The sequence below is a fragment of the Pseudophryne corroboree genome, chromosome 8, assembly GCF_028390025.1.
Source record: "Pseudophryne corroboree isolate aPseCor3 chromosome 8, aPseCor3.hap2, whole genome shotgun sequence".
Lineage (NCBI taxonomy): Eukaryota > Metazoa > Chordata > Amphibia > Anura > Myobatrachidae > Pseudophryne > Pseudophryne corroboree.
This window is the reverse complement of record NC_086451.1, coordinates 166765583-166784207: the sequence shown is the minus strand read 5'-3', so window position 1 is coordinate 166784207 and position 18625 is coordinate 166765583. Positions and strand designations below refer to the sequence as shown.

Below are 18625 nucleotides of genomic sequence, written 5' to 3'. Positions count from 1 at the left end.
GTACTAGTTGTTGCATTTGGTTTGTTGTTTGGGGGTGCTTCAGTATTAGGCAGCCTTCTGCCCTCCCATGTTCATCTGAAAATATGTGTTCTCCCTGCAGTTGTTGTCCCCAGATGAGAGTTCCCTTGTGCTGCCTCAGTTGAATCTCCTTTACTTGACAGAGATGTGCCTGAGCAGCGGCCCTCCCCAGCCCTATCCCAAATCATACTTATTTTGCATAGCAGATACCATGGTCATGAAGATTGTTCTCCCAGGGTGAGGTTCATTCATTGCATTCTGGGTATGCTGACCCCTGTGATTTCCCCAAATGTGGGAAACTTGACTGCATTATTTGTGGTAGTGAGTGACTGTGTTTGTGCTTTCCTCTGGTCAGCTCTGGTAAAAGTCAGATTTCTTTGTCTCAGATCTTCCTCTAGCCTTGTTCTTCTTTCGAGAGTTTCCTTGTGCTGCCTCAGTTGGATCTCCTTCACTTGAGAAGGGGGTGCCCGAGCAGCGACCCTCCCCAGCTCTAGCCCAACTCCTACTTACCTGCCAGGTGAGATACTATGATCATGAAGGTGCTTCTCCCAGGGCAAGGCTCACCCATTGCACTCTGGGTGTGCTGCTCCTGCGATTTCCCCAAATGTGGGAAACTTTACTGCATAATTTGTGTTCCCCTGGTCGGCTCCCGTATAATTCAGATCTCTTTGTCTCAGGTCTCTCTCCAGCCTAGTTTGCTGTCTGTTTCCACTTCTCTTTTCTTGAGCCCCTCCCTTCTATGCCCTTGCGCACTATCCTGACTTCTCCCGTCTGCTTACTTTTTGCCTTCCAACGCACAATGCGAACTACAGGTAGTGCTGCAGGTCCCACACCCTTTTATTTGCCTTACAGAGCAGCTCTGGAGCTGTTACAGTGCCCAGCTGCTGCAAGAAATCAGCTTGAATGCTTCAGGGGCTGGGGCATAGCCAACATGAGCCCCACACCGAAGGAGGGTGGAGGTGTTTAATGCGAGCTAGGGGTCATCCAAGCGCCGCAAAAGGCTGCCATGCCCTGCACGCCCCTTTTCTCTTTTCATATGCAGACGAGGGTTGAAGCCAACTTTGACCCACTGCTTGGATGACATCACCATATGCAAATCCATCTGCTGCAGGCCTTCCCCCAGGAATGCTTGCACTAGTTGTTGCATTTTGTTTGTTGTTTGGGGGTGCTTCAGTATTAGGTAGCCTTCTGCCCTCCCATGTTCATCTGAAAATATGTGTTCTCCCTGCAGTTGTTGTCCCCAGATAAGAGTTCCCTTGTGCTGCCTCAGTTGAATCTCCTTTACTTGACAGAGATGTGCCTGAGCAGCGGCCCTCCCCAGCCCTATCCCAAATCATACTTATTTTGCATAGGAGGTACCATGGTCATGAAGATTGTTCTCCCAGGGTGAGGTTCATTCATTGCATTCTGGGTATGCTGACCCCTGTGATTTCCACAAATGTGGGAAACTCGACTGCATTATTTGTGGTAGTGGGGGGCTGTGTTTGTGCTTTCCTCTGGACAGCTCTGGTAAAAGTCAGATTTCTTTGTCTCAGATTTTCCTCTAGCCTTGTTCTTCTTTCGAGAGTTCACTTGTGCTGCCTCAGTTGGATCTCCTTCACTTGACAGGGGGCTGCCCGAGCAGCGACCCTCCCCAGCTCTAGCACATGTAAGTTTGTTTTTATTTTACTACATTGTGGTTTTTGGCTCTATACCATGTAATGCATGTCTTTTAACAGTAGTCAAGTCTTCCAATGTGCTTGTTAGTGAAACCCAATACATAGCTTTATTTTATTTTGTTTCTTCAAATATTGAATGCATATGTCTTATAACTTTTTTTTTCAATATGTAAACATTTTTATTATAAGATTTTCAATGACACAAGTACATCCAAGTTGCAGATTATGGGTTGTGAAGGACAAATCAACCATATAAACAATTTAAGCAATTTAAATTGCATGCAGGTAGTAGAATATCAAACTCCTTGGATGAGAGTTGGTCGTAATAAACTAGGATAGAAAAGAATAAAGTAGAAAATAAGATTTTAAACCTACCGGTAAATCTTTTTCTCGTAGTCCGTACAGGGTGTTGGGGACTCCGAAAGGACCATGGGGATAGACGGGCTCCGCAGGAGACATGGGCACTTTAAGAAAGACTTTAGTTCTGGGTGTGCACTGGCTCCTCCCTCTATGCGCCTCTATGCCACAGTTAGAGAAACTGTGCCCAGAGGAGACTGACAGTATGAGGAAATGATTTTGTTAATCCAGGGCAAGATTCATACCAGCCACACCAATCACACCGTATAACTTGTGATAAACTACCCAGTTATGAGTACGAAAAAACAACATACTGTAGCATCAGTGCAGGACCGATGCAACTATAACATAACCCTTATTGAAGCAATAACTATATACAAGTATTGCAGAAGTAGTCCGCACTTGGGACGGGCGCCCAGCATCCTCTACGGACTACGAGAAAAAGATTTACCGGTAGGTTTAAAATCTTATTTTCTCTAACGTCCTAGAGGATGCTGGGGACTCCGTAAGGACCATGGGGATTATACCAAAGCTCCAAAACGGGCGGGAGAGTGCGGATGACTCTGCAGCACCGATTGAGCAAACATGAGTTCCTCCTCAGCCAGGGTATCAAACTTATAGTATTTTGAAAAGGTGTAGTGCCGAGACCCCTCGGGCAGCCGCCCAAGAAGAGCCCACTTTCCTCGTGGAATGGGCCTAGACCGATTTCGGTAACTGCAATCCAGCCATAGAATGCGCTTGCTGAATCGTGTTACAAATCCAGCGAGCAATAGCCTGCTTTGAAGCAGGGGCACCAATCTTGTTGGTTGCATACAGGACAAACAGCGCTTCAGTTTTCCTGACTCTAGCCGTCCTGGCCACGTAAATTTTCAAAGCCCTGACCACATCAAGTAACTCGGAATCCTCCAAGTCACGCGTAGCCAAAGGCACCACAATAGGTTGGTTCATATGAAAAGATGAGACCACTTTTGGTAGGAATTGAGGATGGGTCCGCAATTCCGCTCTATCCACATGGAACACCAAATATGGGCTTTTATGTGACAAAGCCGCTAATTCCGACACTCGCCTAGCCGAAGCCAAGGCTAATAACATGACCACCTTCCACGTGAGATATGTTAACTCCACCGTTTTAAATAGCGAGCAATCAACTCAGAATGACCCCCATAGTGTATTGCAAAAAAATATCTGTAAATCCAATGGTACCGTAAGTGCGGTATATACTCGCACTTCTTTGCGGGGCGAGAACATCTCCCCTAAGTGAAGTCAGCCCTATGAATAGAGTTTGTGTGATCCCTGTGCAGCAGTCACAGAAAGCGTTCATCTCTGCAGTTTGTCACTCAAATTACATTGTTGCATTTTTTCTAGAAGTGGATCTGAGAGCTGTTACCCGCAGACCAGCTACAATAATTATCCTGGGATAGTGCGCAAGGGCATAGAAGGGAGCGGCTCAAGAAAAGAGAAGTGGAAACAGACAGCAAACTAGGCTGGAGAGAGACCTGAGACAAAGAGATCTGAATTATACGAGAGCCGACCAGGGGAAACACAAATTATGCAGTCAAGTTTCCCACATTTGGGGAAATCGCAGGAGCAGCACACCCAGAGTGCAATGGGTGAGCCTTGCCCTGGGAGAAGCACCTTCATGATCATAGTATCTCACCTGGCAGGTAAGTAGGAGTTGGGCTAGAGCTGGGGAGGGTCGTTGCTCGGGCACCCCCCTGTCAAGTGAAGGAGATCCAACTGAGGCAGCACAAGGAAACTCTCGAAAGAAGAACAAGGCTAGAGGAAGATCTGAGACAAAGAAATCTGACTTTTACCAGAGCTGACCAGAGGAAAGCACAAACACAGTCCCCCACTACCACAAATAATGCTGTCAAGTTTCCCACATTTGGGGAAATAACAGGGGTGAGCATACCCAGAATGCAATGAATGAACCTCACCCTGGGAGAACAATCTTCATGACCATGATATCTCCTATGCAAAATAAGTATGATTTGGGATAGGGCTGGGGAGGGCCGCTGCTCAGGCACATCTCTGTCAAGTAAAGGAGATTCAACTGAGGCAGCACAAGGGAACTCTCATCTGGGGACAACAACTGCAGGGAGAACACATATTTTCAGATGAACATGGGAGGGCAGAAGGCTACCTAATACTGAAGCACCCCCAAACAACAAACAAAATGCAACAACTAGTGCAAGCATTCCTGGGGGAAGGCCTGCAGCAGATGGATTTGCATATGGTGATGTCATCCAAGCAGTGGGTCAAAGTTGGCTTCAACCCTCGTCTGCATATGAAAAGAGAAAAGGGGCGTTCAGGGCATGGCGGCCTTTTGCGGCGCTTGGATGACCCCTAGTTCGCATTAAACACCTCCACCCTACTTCGGTGTGGGGCTCATGTTGGCTATGCCCCAGCCCCTGAAGCATTCAAGCTGATTACTTGCAGCAGCTGGGCACTGTAATAGCTCCAGATCTGCTCTGTAAGGCAACTAAAAGGGTGTGGGCCCTGCAGCAATACCTGTAGTTCGCATTGTGCGTTGGAAGGCACAAAGTAAGCAGACAGGAGAAGTCAGAATAGTGGAGATAAGAAGTAGACGCAAAATAAGACTCCACAGAGCAGTTATCAGGTGTCTTTATCAATTGTTGCATTTAAAAAATCAAGCAATTAGGGAACACAATGTTGCAACAATGTAACCCTATTTGCAAAATAGTACTAAATAAGTTTGTCGATGTAAGACATTTGCAAAGGCGCATCCAAAACACGCTGGAAAATGCAACTGAATCTGTTTTTGGAGGCTAGAATAGGAAATGAGCATTGGTCCTACAAGTACTGAAAGCTCTTCTCCCATCTCCCTTTTCAGAAAAGCCATTTAATATATGGTTCCCAGATAGGGGACATATCAGATATTGCCTTTCAAAAGCAGCAAATATCATACCACTTCTATTGCCATCAAAGATAAACATTGATTGTTTTCAGATATTGGATTGAAAAAGCAGTCTTTATTGACATAAAGAAGCAAAAAAACATACATAAACATTACACACATAAGTACCGTGTTGCAGCACAGCCAAAACACAATACAAATGCTGTCGGTATAGTACAGTTCAAGAACTACAGCACAGGCCAGCCTACACTATAAATCATGAACTGCACTATACATTTAAACAATACAATAATACAACAGTTAATAAGGCTATGGGTGTGGAGTGTAAGAGGGTGAGGGAATCACAAGCCCGAAGCTTTATTGAAAGACAGACACATATAAAGGGAGGATTAATAAATACAAAGATATCCTTTACTATAGAATGTAATTCAATCCGGTCTTTCAACTCTTCCACAACTGAAAAACGGATAGTGTTCCCAAGCCTTCCATCCTGGAATATCTTTGGTCTTTCGCCAATGAAGAAAACAATCCCTTCAGCAGACTCTTTAACCACGATACAAGATCACAGCCAAAAGGGCGAGAAGCAACTACACTTGCGTTTAACCAAAATAGCTAAAACTTAGTGGAGGAAAGTGCAGTGCACCAAAACATAAGCTGACACAATCATGGAGAATGCGCCAGCATATATGCTCTTCTATCTATATTTTGCAAACCTGCTCTTGTCCCCTCAAGCTGCTCCATGTAGATTTGACGTCTGGCAAGGTGCATAACCCACTGACAAGCAGGCACACTCCTGCATGAGTTTTCACTCTCACTAGCTGGATGATACACATTCATTTGCATGTGCTCCACCTCCGACACACCGCCCACCCAACCACCCAGTCACCAGAGCCACCCACAAGCCAACTGGCTCCGTGACTTAATTTGCACAGTGCAGTCATCCAGGCAGCATGTCCTTCTCAATGGAATAATCTCTGGTTCCATGGAATCTTCCGCATTGGAATGCTGCGGAACAAAAAGGATTTAAACATTCAGCTTGCTAGCATTCAATGTACCTGCGGCTTGGCTCTAGCACATGGGTCTTCATCCTGTGGCCCTCCAGCTGCTGTGAAACTACACATCCCAGCATGCCCTGCCACAGTTTTGCTATTAAGGTATGCTAAAACTGAGGCAGGGCATGCTGGTATATGTAGTTCCACAGCAGCTGGAGGGTCGCAGGTTGAAGACCCATGTTCTAGCATGCCTGTTCTATGATGCATGTACCGTGATGTCACAATCAGCTTGGAATGGGGTGTCTAGCAGGCATTTGCTGACAGACACTTGAGGGAGACACACATCAGGAGATGCAGCATATCGGAGGTCTTCGATTCCTTTCCAGCAAATGCACACCACCTGCTGCTGGTCTGGACACAAAACAATGCCCACAATCGAAGTCCCAAAATGCCCAACTACAGGATTCATGTAAGTAGTGAATTTAGGAATGAATTTAGAAGTAGGAAATTAAGTTAGTTCACAAGTACATTCAAATTCAGATCTAAAGTCTAGGTAGGCCTCACGTCCTGGCAGCCCCCAGCATTTAAAAATGCCTTGATTAGAGGTAGAGAATTAAATGTAGATAAGAAGTAGACACAAAATAAGACTCCACAGAGCAGTTATCAGGTGTCTTTATCAATTGTTGCATTTAAAAAATCAAGCAATTAGGGAACACAATGTTGCAACAATGTAACCCTATTTGCAAAATAGTACTAAATAAGTTTGTCGATGTAAGACATTTGCAAAGGCGCATCCAAAACACGCTGGAAAATGCAACTGAATCTGTTTTTGGAGGCTAGAATAGGAAATGAGCATCGGTCCTACAAGTACTGAAAGCTCTTCTCCCATCTCCCTTTTCTGAAAAGCCATTTAATATATGGTTCCCAGATAGGGGACATATCAGATATTGCCTTTCAAAAGCAGCAAATATCATACCACTTCTATTGCCATCAAAGATAAACATTGATTGTTTTCAGATATTGGATTGAAAAAGCAGTCTTTATTGACATAAAGAAGCAAAAAAACATACATAAACATTACACACATAAGTACCGTTTTGCAGCACAGCCAAAACACAATACAAATGCTGTCGGTATAGTACAGTTCAAGAACTAAAGCACAGGCCAGCCTACACTATAAATCATGAACTGCACTATACATTTAAACAATACAATAATACAACAGTTAATAAGGCTATGTGTGTGGAGTGTAAGAGGGTGAGGGAATCACAAGCCCGAAGCTTTATTGAAAGACAGACACATATAAAGGGAGGATTAATAAATACAAAGATATCCTTTACTATAGAATGTAGTCCAATCCGGTCTTTCAACTCTTCCACAACTGAAAAACGGATAGTGTTCCCAAGCCTTCCATCCTGGAATATCTTCAATCTCTCGCCAATGAAGAAAACAATCCCTCCAGCAGACTCTTCAACCACGATACAAGATCACAGCCAAAAGGGCGAGAAGCAACTACACTTGCATTTAACCAAAATGGCTAAAACTTAGTGAAGGAAAGTGCAGTGCACCAAAACATAAGCTGACACAATCATGGAGAATGCGCCAGCATATATGCTCTTCTATCTATATTTTGCAAACCTGCTCTTGTCCCCTCCAGCTGCTCCATGTAGATTTGACACCTGGCAAGGTGCATAACCCACTGACAAGCAGGCACACTCCTGCATGAGTTTTCACTCTCACTAGCTGGATGATACACATTCATTTGCATGTGCTCCACCTCCGACACACCGCCCACCCAACCACCCAGTCACCAGAGCCACCCACAAGCCAACTGGCTCCGTGATTTAATTTGCACAGTGCAGTCATCCAGGCAGCATGTCCTTCTCAATGGAATAATCTCTGGTTCCATGGAATCTTCCGCATTGGAATGCTGCGGAACAAAAATGATTTAAACATTCAGCTTGCTAGCATTCAATGTACCTGCGGCTTGGCTCTAGCACATGGGTCTTCATCCTGTGGCCCTCCAGCTGCTGTGAAACTACACATCCCAGCATGCCCTGCCACAGTTTTGCTATTAAGGTATGCTAAAACTGAGGCAGGGCATGCTGGTATATGTAGTTCCACAGCAGCTGGAGGGTCGCAGGTTGAAGACCCATATTCTAGCATGCCTGTTCTATGATGCATGTTCCGTGATGTCACAATCAGCTTGGAATGGGGTGTCTAGCATGCATTTGCTGACAGCCACTTGAGGGAGACACACATCAGGAGATGCAGCATATCGGAGGTCTTCGATGCCTTTCCAGCAAATGCACACCACCAGCTGCTGGTTTGGACACAAAACAATGCCCACAATTGAAGGCTCAAAATGCCCAACTACAGGATTAATGTAAGTAGTGAATTTAGGAATGAATTTAGAAGTAGGAAATTAAGTTAGTTCACAAGTACATTCAAATTCAGATCTAAAGTCTAGGTAGGCCTCACGTCCTGGCAGCCCCCAGCATTTAAAAATGCCTTGATTAGAGGTAGGGAATTAAATGTAGATAAGAAGTAGACACAAAATAAGACTCCACAGAGCAATTATCAGGTGTCTTTATCAATTGTTGCATTTAAAAAAATCAAGCAATTAGGGAACACAATGTTGCGACAATGTAACCCTATTTGCAAAATAGTACTAAATAAGTTTGTCGATGTAAGACATTTGCAAAGGCGCAAACAAAACACGCTGGAAAATGCAACTGAATCTGTTTTTGGAGGTTAGAATAGATGCAGGATCAAGTAGCTCAATGGGTAGGGTATTTGATTAGAATTCAACAGGTTATAGGTTTGAATCCTGGGTATGATAGTTTGAGGTGTTATTTAATAAAGTATGTTTATATACTAGTCACACATGGCTTACTTGTACAAATGGCATGTCACCAGTTAGTGCTGACTGCTGATATGCCATTTGCACAAACACGCCATGTGTGACTGTATATGCATTTAAGGAGGGCACCCCGGCAATACCACAAACCATTGAGTGTCAAGTATACTAGATATATCTTCATATCTCATGTGCTTTCTCTGAGACCAATCTTGTTATGCCCCTTCCCCACAAGGCATGCGCCTTTTGTCCATATTGCAAAAATGGGGAGGGGGGGGGGCATATAATTATCTGTCACAGGGCACCAAAAAGTCTAGTTATGGCTCTGGTATGCATTATGTAATCTGGCAGACCATATCTCCAACACTGGCTGGTTGGAATAGAAATCCAGTTATCTATGTGAGCAAATGACTATCAACGATTTACTCTCAAACACTAGAAAATGGACAAAAATGGTCCCCTAAACAAATTGGTTAAATTTTGGGTTTAACCAATTTGTGTAATGACCATTTTTGACCACTTTTCTAGTGTTTGGGAGCAAATGGTTAATTGACATTTGCTCCTATACATTACCAGATTTTCATTCCATCCATCCAGACTGGATAGATAGCCTGACAGATAATTGTGTAGTGTACGCCCAGGATAACTGTCAGTTGTGCTTTCTTTTATGACGGCACATAAATGGGTGGGCAGATCCAGAGCAAGCACTGCCCACTCATGCATAGTTGTCAACTGATGTGAAGTTCCAGGGGGCAATCTCAGTTATAAAGAAAAGTATCTGGAAATTGTCCCTAGTTTAAAAAAAAAATTAAAAAAAATTGATCAACTCCATTTATTTAGTATGATATCCCAGGTGATAGGATGCCGGCAGTCAGAACAACATACTTTATTAAATAACACATCTCAAACTACCATACCCAGGATTCAAACCTATAACCTGTTGAATTCTAATCAAACACCCTACCTATTGAGCTATTTGATCCTGCATAAAAATTGTGAACATTATATGAAGCTATTGGTACTTTGAAAAAAAAAGTATCAGCATTACAACGCAGCAGATCCATGCAGTTTGCAGCCACACACTACATGTATCTGCTCAGCCACAATGCTGATTATTTCTTCACAAAGTACAAGGTGAGCTCCAAACAGAATTCTCTAGCTTAGAATTATGCCAAACCTAGAAGTCGGGCCCCCCACCCTGGGATCCCCCAGAGGGAGGCCTGCACCGTCATGCGGCAGGCTTGTCCGTTTTGGAAGCAGGCTGATGGGCAGCCCAGGCTTGCTTCAGTCTGGGCTTGGCAGGTCTGGAAGCATGAGCTTGCTTTGGGTATGCCTGACCTTGGGTACGCTTTACCTTGAGGATGAAAGGGCCAAGGGAAAGTACTTTTAGCCTTCTGCGTGGTAGGAGTCATACTAGGTAGGCAAGCTGTTTTAGCAGTAGCCAGATCAGCTACAATCTTATTGAGGTCTTCTCCAAAGAGAGTGTCTCCCTTGAAAGGAAGCACCTCCAGGGTTTTCTTGGAATCCATATCCACCGACCAGGATCTCAACCAGCTGTATAAAGTATTACCTTGGAACTGGCTCTCCACTCCCCATTATCTGGTTATCATGGCTTCCTCCGCCAGTGTCCAGACTCGCTTGCTGAAGCTCGGCCACTTCTTCCTAGCAGCAGGCTCCTGGATCACTGGGCAGCAGAGGTGCTTGGGAGCCGGAAGGGGGCGGAGCAATCAGGCAGGCAGTTGCAGTGCTGCCCAGCTATCTGTGGTGTGAGAAGAAGCAGGGGCACCCCACCGCTGGCAGTGCTGCAGCTAGCGGTGGTGGCAGCGGCGAGGCTGCTTGGCTGGGTCTTTAAAAAGGTGGAAAGAAGGGTGTTACGGCATGGAATGTACAAACTGCGAGACCCTGCTGGTAGCGCCTTTGTCTATTTAGTAGGAAGGGCACGTAACAGCCGGAGGGCAATGGAGGAAGCCCCTTTAGGGCTGGAGCCCGGCGGCAACTGACTCCGTTGTCTCTGGCAGTTCCGCCCCTGGACTAGAGGAATGGTTAAGAACATGGCAACATTTAATGCCAAAAAATGCAAAATCATACACGTCTCAAAAATACAAAGGCTAACTATAATATTAAGGGCATTATAATGGCAAGAGGAAAGCTATCTAAGTATTACTATTTCAGGTGAGCAATGTAACAAAGCAATAGGAAAGGCAAGTCAGATGCTTGTTTGCATAGGTAAAGAACCAGTAGCAGAAAAAAGTAATACAGGTTGAGTATCCCATATCCAAATATTCCGAAATACGGAATATTCCGAAATACGGACTTTTTTGAGTGAGACTGAGATAGTGAAACCTTTGTTTTTTGATGGCTCAGTGTACACAAACTTTGTTTAATACTCAAAGTTATTAAAAATATTGTATTAAATGAACTTCAGACTGTGTGTATAAGGTGTATATGACACATAAATTAATTCTGTGAATGTACACACACTTTGTTTAATGCACAAAGTTATAAAAAATATTGGCTAAAATGACCTTCAGGCTGTGTGTATATGGTATATATGAAACATAAATGCATTCTGTGCTTAGATTTAGGTCCCATCACCATAATATCTCGTTATGGTATGCAATTATTCCAAAATACAGAAAAATCCGATATCCAAAATTCCTCTGGTCCCAAGCATTTTGGATAAGGGATACTCAACCTGTAATGCCACTGTATAGGTCCTTGGTACAGCCACATTTAGAATCCTGTGTTCAGTTCCAGAAGCCATATCTCAAGCGCCTTGAGTCGTGTTGGAGAAAGAGCACTATATAAATAAATAGTATCAAAATTTGTTTCACGGCACCCCTAGGCCAAAGTTTTTTTTATTGAGAAATTCAGAAAAAAATATAAAATTAAGTAAATTGTGTTTATAGCATGTCATCCTCAGGTTCAGTTATGTTGTGAGGGAATGGTTTTGCCAATTTAATAAAGTATAAATAATTTTAATTGGTCCTGGACCACCAAACTATGCTACCAGTGCAAGAACCCCAGTTTGGAAACTACTGCCATAAAATAAACCTTTTTTGTTTTTTTTAAACTACATGTAATACACCTTAGATATCAGTTCCTAAAAGGTTTTAAACCCTTGCATACAGTAAACTACACATATTTAAAAATCCTACACCGGGCACAAGTGCTCACGGGCCAATTTCATGGCAGTCTCGGATAGGAGGGCATTGTGGATTCACCAAGGGAATGCTGATGCTGACTCCAAGAAGCCTCTTCAAGATCGCAGGAGCAGAGTCCTCTGCTTCTGCCAAATCCACTGCATGACACTGGGGCTCTCTTGCAGGAGCCCACACCAGTGGGGGGCACCAGGGGCGGAACTACTGGCAGGGCAGGCAGTGCATTGCACTGGGGCCCCGCCGCACTCAAGGGCCCACAGCCGCCGGCATTACAATGAGTCACAATGACTCATTGTATCATGCCGCAGCCGCACACCAGCGCTCCCGTCGGGTCTGCGTCCTGCGACTCCCGCCGCCCGCCCGTCGTAACGAACAGATCAGGCCAGGGCACTACGGGCAGCAGCCGCAGCACCAGACACGCTGCCACCTCTGTAACACACGAAGAGGGAGGAGGGTCGCTTGGAGATGAGAGGAGCAGCGGCACGGGGGGGAGGAGGAGGAGGAGGGAGGTGAAGGAAGGAGCCACAGCAGCGCTTTGTTACTGGTGGAGGCGCTGCTGCTGCCCCTCTGCTTCACTATAGGCTGTCTTCCGAGAACAGCCTATAGTGAAGCAGAGGGGCAGCAGCAGCAGCGCCTCCACCAATAACACAGCGCTGCTGCGGCTCCCTCCTCCACCTCCCTCCTCCTCCTTCTCTACTGCCCGGGAATCGTCAAGCTGCACGAGGAGCCTGAGCCAGCGGAGAGGGTAAGTATAATTCTTCTTTCTTTCTTTCTTTCTTTCTTTCTTTCTTTCTTTCTTTCTTTCTTTCTTTCTTTCTTTCTTTCTTTCTTTCTTTCTTTCTTTCTTTCTTTCTTTCTTTCTTTCTTTCTTTCTTTCTTTCTTTCTTTCTCTCTTTCTTTCTTTGTTGGGACTGCCTGCCGCTATGTGTAAAAAGGGGGAATCTGCCTGCCGCTATGTGTAAAAAGGGGGAATCTGCCTGCCGCTATGTGTAAAAAGGGGGAATCTGCCTGCCGCTATGTGTAAAAAGGGGGAATCTGCCTGCAGCTATGTGTAAAAGGGGGGAATCTGCCTGCAGCTATGTGTTAAAAGGGGGAATCTGCCTGCAGCTATGTGTAAAAAGGGGGACTGCCTGCCGCAATGTGTAAAAAGGGGGAATCTGCCTGCTGCTATGTGTAAAAAGGGGGAATCTGCCTGCAGCTATGTGTAAAAAGGGGGACTGCCTGCCGCAATGTGTAAAAAGGGGGAATCTGCCTGCCGCAATGTGTAAAAAGGGGGAAGCTGCTTGCCGCAATGTGTAAAAAGGGGGAATCTGCTTGCCGCAATGTGTAACAAGGGGGAATCTGCCTGCCGTAATGTGTAACAAGGGGGATGCTGTCTGCCGTAATGTGTAACAAGGGCACGCTGTCTGCCATAATGTGTAACAAGGGCAAGCTGTCTGCTGTAATGTGTAACAAGGGCAAGCTGTCTGCTGTAATGTGTAAAAAGTGTACGATGTCTGCCATTATGTGTAACAAGGGCAGGCTGACTGCTGTTATGTGAAAAAAGTGTACGCTGTCTGCCGCTATGTTTAACAAGGGCAGGCTGTCTGCCGTTATGTGTAAAAAGTGTACGCTGTCTGCCGCTATGTTTAACAAGGGCAGGCTGTCTGCCGTTATGTGAAAAAAATGTACGCTGTCTGCCGCTATGTGTAACAAGGGCACACTGTCTGCCGTTGTGTAAAAAAGGGGGATGCTGTCTGCCGTAATGTGTAAAAAGGGGACGCTGTCTGCTGTAATGTGTAAAAAGAGGACGCTGTCTGCTGTAATGTGTAAAAAGAGGAATCTGTCCGCCGTAAGGTGTAAAAGGGTCTCTACCTGGTGTAGTGGTGCTACTGTGCGGCGTAATTTGAATAATGGAGACTACTGTGCACCGTTTTATGAATTGGTATTATTTTGTGGCCACACCCCTTAACCACGAAGCCACGCCACTATGTTTTTTTGCGCGCGCCTACGGCGCGCACTGCCCCTGTTTTGCATGCAGGGGTGGGGCTCCAATGCCGTTTCTTGCACACACTGCTAAAATGTCTAGTTACGGCACTGTTGCTAGGTATCCACTTCCCTGAGCAGGCCCCCCTCACCAGATCCTCTCCAGGGGTGAGGGGGTGGACTTGGATGGGATGGGGGGGGGGCCCAAGCCATTTTGTCGCACATGGGCCCACTGCTCGCTAGTTCAGCCACTGGGGGGCACGTCTAAAACTCTTCAGTCAGTTCTGGATTCATTCGGACCTGGACTCGTGGGTTTTACAAATAGTGTCCCAAGGGTACAAACTGGGGTTTCAAGAAGTTCCCCCTCACCGATTGTTCAAATCAGCCTTAGTCAGCAGGGAGAAGGTTTTTATTCAAGCCTCTTCGTGGTCCCGAAGCCGGACGGCTCAGTCAGACCAATCTTAAATCTGAAATCCCTTAATTTCTACCTAAAGAAATTCAATTTCAAGATGGAATCTCTCAGGGTAGTGATCTCCAGTCCGGGGGATAAAGGAGATTTCATGGTTTTGGTAGAAATAAAGGATGCCTACTTACATGTTCCCATTTAGCCACTGCATCAAGCTACCTGAGGTTTGCAATTCAGGATTGTCATTACCAATTTCAGACGTTGCCGTTTGGTCTGTCCACGGCTCCGAGGATTTTCACTAGGGTGATGGCGGAAATGATGGTTCTCCTTCGCAAGCAAGGAGTCACAATTATCCCGTACTTGGATGATCTCCTGATAAAGGCGAGATCCCGGTACCAGTTGGTGCAAAACATCTACTCTCCCTGACAGTTCTTTAACAACATGGTTGGCTCCTAAACTTGCCAAAATCGCAGTTGGTCCTAATGACGCGGTTGTTGTTTTTGGGAGTGATACTGGACACAGAAGAGGTTTTCTTCTAGTGGAATGGCTCTGGAGATCCAGAGTCTGGTCAAACAAATTCTGAAACCAGCAAGAGTGTTAATCCATCAATGCATTCGGTTGCTGGGGAAGATGGTTGCGGCCTACGAGGCCATTCAGTTTGGCAGGCTCCATGCCAGAGTGTTCCAGTGGGACCTGTTGGACAAGTGGTCCGGATCCCACCTACACATGCACCGGAGGATAATCCTGTCTTCCAAGACCAGAATCTCACTCCATTGGTGGCTGCACAGTTCTCACCACCTAGAGGGGCGATGGTTTGGGATCCAGGACGGGATCCTAGGGACCACGGATGCAACCCTCCGAGGCTGGGGAGCAGTCACACAGGGGGAAAACATCCAAGGAAGATGGTCAAGTCAGGAAAGTTGTCTCCACATAAATGTTCTGGAGTTAAGGGCCATTTAATAACTGCAGACACAGTACGCACTGGGACGGGTGCCCAGCATCCTCTACGGAATAAGAGAAAAGGATTTACCAGTAGGTATTAAAATCCTATTTTCTCTAACGTCCTAGAGGATGCTGGGGACTCCGTAAGGACCATGGGGATAGACGGGCTCCGCAGGAGACATGGGCACTTTAAGAAAGACTTTAGTTCTGGGTGTGCACTGGCTCCTCCCTCTATGCCCCTCCTCCAGACCTCAGTTTGATACTGTGCCCAGTGGAGACTGGGTGCTTTTCAGGAGCTCTCCTGAGCTTTCTGACAGAAAGTATTTTGTTAGGTTTTTAATTTTCAGGGAGCACTGCTGGCAACAGACTCCCTCATCGAGGGACTGAGGGGAGAGAAGCAGCCCTACTCTCTGAGTTGCAAGGTCCTGCTTCTTAGGCTACTGGACACCATTAGCTCCAGAGGGATTGGTACGCAGGATCTCACCCTCGCCGTCCGTCCCAGAGCCGCGCCGCCGACCCCCTCGCAGAGCCGGAAGATAGAAGCCGGGTGAGTATGAGAAGAAAAGAAGACTTCAGAGGCGGCAGAAGACTTCATGATCTTCACTGAGGTAACGCACAGCACTGCAGCTGTGTGCCTTTGCTCCCATACACCTCACATACTCCGGTCACTGTAAGGGTGCAGGGCGCAGGGGGGGCGCCCTGGGCAGCAATATAAACCTCTTTCGCAAAAATATAACATATATACAGCTGGGCACTGTATAAATGTATGAGCCCCCACCAATTTTACAGTTTAAGCGGGACAGAAGCCCGCCTCCGAGGGGGCGGGGCTTCTCCCTCAGCACTCACCAGCGCCATTTTTTCTCCACAGCACCGCTGAGAGGAAGCTCCCCGGACTCTACCCTGCTTATACCACGTTAGACAAGAGGGTTGAAAAGAGGGGGGGGGGGGGGGCACATAATTCGCAAATTACATACAGCAGCACTACTGGGCAAACATTAAGTTACTGTTTTATTCCTGGGTTATATAGCGCTGGGGTGTGTGCTGGCATACTCCCTCTCTGTCTCTCCAAAGGGCCTTGTGGGGAAACTGTCTTCAGAAAAAGCATTCCCTGTGTGTGTGGTGTGTCGGTACACGTGTGTCGACATGTCTGAGGAAGAAGGCTATATTAGAGAGGAGCGGGAGCAAATGAATGTGGTTTCTCTGCCGACAGCTGATTGGATGGATATGTGGAATGTTTTAAATGCTAGTGTAAACTCATTGCACAAAAGATTAGACAAGGCAGAAGCTTTGGGACAGTCAGGGTCTCAACCCATGCCTGATCCTATGTTGCAGGGACTGTCAGGGTCTCATAAGCGCCCACTATCCCAGTTTGTTGACACAGATACCGACACGGATTCTGACTCCAGTGTCGATTACGATGATGCAAAGTTACAGCCAAAATTGGCAAAATCCATTCGATTTATGATTATGGCAATAAAAGATGTTTTGCACATCACAGAGTAACCCCCTGTCGCTGACAAGAGGGTACATATGTACAAGGGAAAGAAGCCTGAGGTAACCTTGCCCCCCTCACACGAGCTGAACGAGTTATGTAAAAAAGCTTGGAAATCTCCAGATAAAAGACTGCAGATTTCCAAAAGGAATCTTATGGCGTATCCTTTCCCATCAACGGATAGGTTACGATGGGAATCCTCCCCTAGGGTGGACAAAGCATTAACACGCTTATCCAAGAAGGTAGCCCTCCCGTCCCAGGATACGGCTACCCTCAAAGAGTGTGCTGACCGCAAACAGGAGATTACCCTGAAGTCCATTTATACACATTCAGGTACCTTACTCAGACCGGCAATTGCGTCGACCTGGGTGTGTAGTGCTGTAGCGGCATGGACAAATGCCTTATCTGAGGGGATGGATAGCCTAGACAAGGATACTATTTTATTGACCCTGGGGCATATAAGAGATGCTGTCCTATATATGTGTGTATGCAAACTACCGGTGGTGCTGCAGGGCCCACACCCTTTTACTTGTCTTGTAGAGCCCAGCTGCTGCAAGAAATCAGCTTGAATGCTTCAGGGGCTTGGGCATGGCCAACATGAGCCCCACACCGAAGGAGGGTGGGGGTGTTTAATGCAAACTTGGGGTTATCCAAGCGCCGCAAAAGACCGCCATGCCCCGCATGCCCCTTTTCTCTTTTCATATACAGATGAGGGTTCCAGCCAACTTTGGCCCACTGCTTGGATGACATCACTGAATGCAAATCCGTCTGCTGCAGACCTTCCCCCAGGAATGCTTGCAATAGTTGTTGCATATGGTTTAATGTCTGAGGGTGCTTCAGTATTAGGCAGCCTTCCGCCCTCCCATGTTCATCTGAAAAGATGTGGTCTCCCTGCAGTTGTTGTCCCCAGACGAGAGTTCCCTTGTGCTTCCTCAGTTAAATCTCCTTAACTTGACGAGGGTGTGCCCGAGCAGCCGCCCTCCCCAGCCCTTTCCCAACACATACTTATCTTGCATATGAGATCTCTTGATCATGAAGATAGTTCTCACAGGTTGAGGTTCATCCTGGCCCCGCTCCCCGCTGGAGAGCGCTGATGGGGACAGCAGCGGGGCTTCAGCAGCAGGGTGAGTATGTGTGGCCAGAGACCTCCCTTCCCATGTGCAGGCCTGCAGAGTGTGCCGCGCAGGATGGGGCATGTGACACTCTCCCTCCCTGGGGCTCTTCCAGATGTAGCTCCTCAGCAGTATTTTTCCCGGGCTGCGCGGCGCTCTCCCCGACTGGCATCCGCCCTGGAACACTGCCTTCCTCAACGCAACATCAGCAGGGGGCCCGGGCCTCATCACCTTCCCAGGTCTTTCTCATGTATGTATCATGTATGTGAGTGTGATATATGTATGAATTATATATGTTTGTGATATATATATATATGTATCTATCTATCTATCTATCTATCGTATGTGTGTGTATATATGTATCTATCATGTATGTATGTATGTATCTATCTTGTATGTATGTGTTCTATCTATCTATCTATCTATCTATCTATCTATCGCGTGTGTGATATATGTATGTATCTATCATGTATGTGTTATATGTATGTATCACACCTTCCTCTATACATATACATACATACATACATACATACATACACACACCTATATCTGTACGTACACTGACATACACACACCAACATCTATACATAAACACGCTGACCCCTAAACGTACACCAACGTACCCACATGTGAATCTATACATACATGTGCTGACACCTGGACATACACTGATGTACCCACACCTAACATCTATACATACACATGCTAACAACTGGACGTATACAGACGTACCCACATTTGCATCCATGCATATATAGATGTAGGTGTGTGTACGTCAGTGTAC

General features: G+C 46.1%; 4 non-coding genes and 1 pseudogene across 4 annotated transcripts; 3 read left to right on the top strand and 2 right to left on the bottom strand.

Annotated features, from left to right (window-relative positions):
- Positions 1-204: 204 nt before the first annotated feature.
- LOC134951821 (U1 spliceosomal RNA) lies at positions 205-368 on the top strand. Its single transcript, XR_010184490.1, has one exon. It is a non-coding gene; the product is annotated as a U1 spliceosomal RNA (small nuclear RNA).
- Positions 369-520: 152 nt separating this feature from the next.
- Positions 521-671, top strand: LOC134952693 (U1 spliceosomal RNA; annotated as a pseudogene).
- A 682-nt stretch (positions 672-1353) lies between these two features.
- LOC134951053 (U1 spliceosomal RNA) lies at positions 1354-1517 on the top strand. The gene has a single exon (XR_010183864.1). It is a non-coding gene; the product is annotated as a U1 spliceosomal RNA (small nuclear RNA).
- A 2025-nt stretch (positions 1518-3542) lies between these two features.
- Positions 3543-3705, bottom strand: LOC134952014 (U1 spliceosomal RNA). The gene has a single exon (XR_010184639.1). It is a non-coding gene; the product is annotated as a U1 spliceosomal RNA (small nuclear RNA).
- A 152-nt stretch (positions 3706-3857) lies between these two features.
- On the bottom strand, positions 3858-4021 carry LOC134951678 (U1 spliceosomal RNA). The gene has a single exon (XR_010184374.1). It is a non-coding gene; the product is annotated as a U1 spliceosomal RNA (small nuclear RNA).
- Positions 4022-18625: the final 14604 nt, after the last annotated feature.